This window comes from Pezoporus wallicus, unplaced genomic scaffold (assembly GCF_028554395.1).
Source record: "Pezoporus wallicus isolate ANWC-B61680 ecotype Strahan unplaced genomic scaffold, APGP_CSIRO_Pwel_v1 contig_7461, whole genome shotgun sequence".
Classification (NCBI taxonomy): domain Eukaryota; kingdom Metazoa; phylum Chordata; class Aves; order Psittaciformes; family Psittacidae; genus Pezoporus; species Pezoporus wallicus.
The window spans coordinates 887,394-891,224 of record NW_026637976.1 but is presented as its reverse complement, the minus strand read 5'-3'; positions in this window follow the sequence as shown (position 1 = coordinate 891,224).

Sequence of the window (3,831 nt, the reverse complement as noted above, 5' to 3'; positions counted from 1 at the left end):
TGAATGGTGCCAAAGACACCCTTTTATTTGCAGTATGATCACACAAGGTGTTTCTAGGCTCTGCTTTGGACCAAGGGGCCTGAAACCCTCCTGGGGACTGGGATGGCTGAATTTCCTGGTGATACTGCAGAAGTAAGTGATGAGAGAGAACCTGCTTCCTTCAAAGCCATGCCAGGGACATGGAATGTGGGAGAAATCACAGCGCAGCCACTCTGTCCCTTATTCAGTCCCCACTGCTGCCCAGTCCTCTTGTGGAAGCCAGCTTTGAATAGACTCCATTGACTTCAAGCTCAAGAGATGATGTATCATAGAAAGGTTTAGGTTGGAAGGGACCTTAGAAATCATCTAGTTCCAACCTGCCTGTCAATGATCCCTGGTCCTTTTGAGCAGCAGGAGGCTCATATCCATACAGTGGGAATGTCTACATGCATTAGGGTGGGAAACTGCAGGCTGTAGGGGATGCAAAGGAGAATTATTCCAGCATCACCGCGCAACCATGGTGGGATGCCTGTTTCTCCATGGAGACGCTCTTGCAGGTCAAAGGACACTCTGAAGTGTCAATTTACTTACCTTAACCTTAGTGAGCAGACACTGCTTGCAGCCAGCAGAGCTGGAGGCATGAGGAGATGCTGCAGGACCCTCGAGGAGCCTGGGCTGGATCCTGCCTGGAGCTGGGCATCACTCTACTACCTGCTGCTGGTCTCTGAACATGCACCAAGTCCCCATGTGCTGGGGTCCCGCAGCAATTCCAGCAGCCTGGCCCATGCTGCCAGCCCACGTCAGTGTGCACCTCATGTCACAGGGTTGGATATATAAGGCAGAAGCTCTTCCCTGTGAGGGTGCTGAGGCGCTGGCACAGGGTGCCCAAGCTGCTCTAGTGGAAGGGGTCCCTGCCCGTGGCAGGGGTTAGAACTGGATGAGCTTTCCAACAGCAACCATTCTATGATCCTATGATTCTGTGAAGTATCAAAGCCCCATAGCTCGGCCATGTCTACTGCTCCTGACACCCTCCAGGAGGGTATTAGGATGTTTGTAAGACCTTCCCCTGAAGAATGGTCCTTACAAGCCCTTACAGTGATGGAGGCGGAGGATTAGGATGCTCCCTTCTATGTCTAGCACTTGGTAGGCACACTTTGCCCCAGGATATGATCCCACCCTGCAACAAGAAGTCTTTTTCCAGAAACCTGCTCCAGGCTTTTGAGGATGGGCTGCTGAAGGACACAGCTCCTCCATGCTCCCAAGACCTGGAGCACTGGGAGTTGGAAGCTAAGATGGGAACATGGACACAAGATCCCAGCACCAGCACTTTGGGATACAGCAGCAGCACTGGAGACTCCCAGGGGCAGCGATGGGCTTTTGGCTTTTCGGATGCTCCCAATGTGCAGGCTTGTTCCGTGAGGGAAAGCCATCCACAAATCACATCCTCCTGCTGCTCTGCCCATCATATTTCCCTTTTTAGCATCCTGCAGCGCACGTGAGGCTCAAAACCCCAAGTTCCCTGCATTGTGGTGACTCTGTGGCATGGGATGCAAAGGGTTGATAGCCAAAGGAGGCCCCCCTTCCCCTCCATGCCTTTTCCTAAGTGTAACCTTGCATGAAGCCTTCATGCAGATCCCTTTGCTTCGGTCTCAAAGTCCACAGAGAGAAGAATGTGAATGGAGTTCAGTGAATCAGGCAATGGCAAACGGCTCCGCAGAGCCACCTTGTGCCCATCAAAAGCGCTCAGGAAGAAGCCAAGCGATTTAAAGGCTGACTAAAATATACACAATTTATTTATAGGAGGTTTACAGCTGTACAACCTTGGCTTCCTGGCTGGACCACGCTCTGAACCTGTGCAGCGCGACACCCCAGTGCCTTTGGGGATGAAGACAAGTCACAGCCTGCTTTAACGTGCAGACACCCCAAAGAGATGGATTCCACAGAGTGTAAAGGCAGGCTGCTTGCCACCGTTGAAATGATTAACAAAAGACATGGGAAAGAAATCATGGATATGCCCCACAGCACCTGGGAGGGACTGGGAAGTGCTTCCTGGACCTGCCCTCCTCTCAGACATCTCTTTACTTCATTCAAAGGGAAAAGGCATCAGTGTTAGGAATGGCATTTCAATAACTGCCCTCCCTCATCTGCGCTACAAACAAGGAAAGGAAGAAAGCAACAAAGGTAGTTTTTGTTATTCCATTGGAATGTAAGGGCATGAAGGCTCCTGCTCTAACTGTCCTAAAGTTTGTGGGGAAAAACAAGCATTACTGATATTAAGACATTTTGGTCCTGATATAGTGTGATTATTGTTATACATTAGAAGAAGCTGCTAAAAAGCTGCCTTTCCTCTCTTTATGGCTTGATTCTCTGGAGGAAGGAAGGAGGCTGCTCATGGGTACCAAGGCACCGCTACTCCTCAGCAAGCTTCAGCGCCGTTCCTTAGGGATCATGGTGTGGTTTGGCACATGTCAGGGCACTCCTTGCCAAATGGGTCTCCTCCACTGAAGCTCTCAGTAGCCTGATTTCCTGAGGAAACAAGGCTAATGCAGGCAGGCTGGCTATCCCCCATCTGCTGCTGATGGCGCAAAGCTCCTGTGATGGTGCTGTGATGCTCTCCTTTACCTATTCCCCCTGCCAGAAGAGGTACCTATCCCTGAAGGGTACCTACAAGGATGCTGGAGAGGGACTCTTCATCAGGGACGTAGCGACAGGACAAGGGGTCATGGGTTCAAACTGAAACAGGGGAAGTTCAGGTTGGAGATAAGGCAGAAGCTCTTCCCTGTGAGGGTGCTGAGGCGCTGGCACAGGGTGCCCAGAGAAGCTGTGGCTGCCCCATCCCTGGCAGTGTTCAAGGCCAGGTTGGACACAGGGGCTTGGAGCAAGCTGCTCTAGTGGAAGGGGTCCCTGCCCGTGGCAGGGGTTGGAACTGGGTGAGCTTTAAGGTCCCTTCAACCCAAACCAGTCCGGGATTCTGTAATTCTATGAATTTGCCCCATTTCAAGGATTTGCTTTGAGTTTTGTTTGGGTCAAAGTGTTACTTACTAAACTAGGACCGTTTTAGCCAATCCTGCAAGATGCTGAACTAAACTAAGTCCCAGCACCAGGAGCTGAAGGATGCTCAGTGCAAGCCTGTAATAACTGAGACCTGGAAAGTGCCTCCTTTGGGCCACTGCTTGCCTGGGAAACAAGACCTAAAAAAGCAATTTGGTCAAAACCCCAATTCTTTACTATAGGAGGCAAACTCTGAAGACGAAGAAAGGGCCTGTACAAGTCAATGAAGCTGTACCAGCTTGCAGCACAAACATGGGCATTTAGCAGGACAAGCAGAAACCCTACTTGCTATGGCAAAAGAGGGCTTTGCTGTTCACTCTTCCTTTTCCTACCAGGATTACATCATATGCATTCATTTCCACTTGCATGCAGTGAGTGCTTGATAGAAAATGTGAAATCCCTTAATTTGCCCCGTTTTAAAGGCACGTGAAGAAAACAAACCCAACCTAAACACCATGAGAAGCGCCTGCTTTGAAACCTGCTGCAAGGCCAGCCAAGGCTTTGCTGTTGGGCTTATCTGGGATGCTTTATAAGGAGCCGGATTCTGCCACCCAGTGGAATCAAGATCAACTTCATGGCAAACGGGAGCAGACCACGGCCCTGAGGATGCGTTTGGGTTGTGCTTGTGAGACCAGCTCTAGCACTGTGTAACTCATCCTCCAGGCCAGGAGACTGGAAACGAAAGGTGAGAGATGGACACTGGTATGAATGAAACATTCCCAGCGTTTTCAGGCTGCACTGGGAGCAGCGCTCCTTTAGCACAAGCTAAAATCCCACTGTTTTACAGAGGAATTTGGGAAA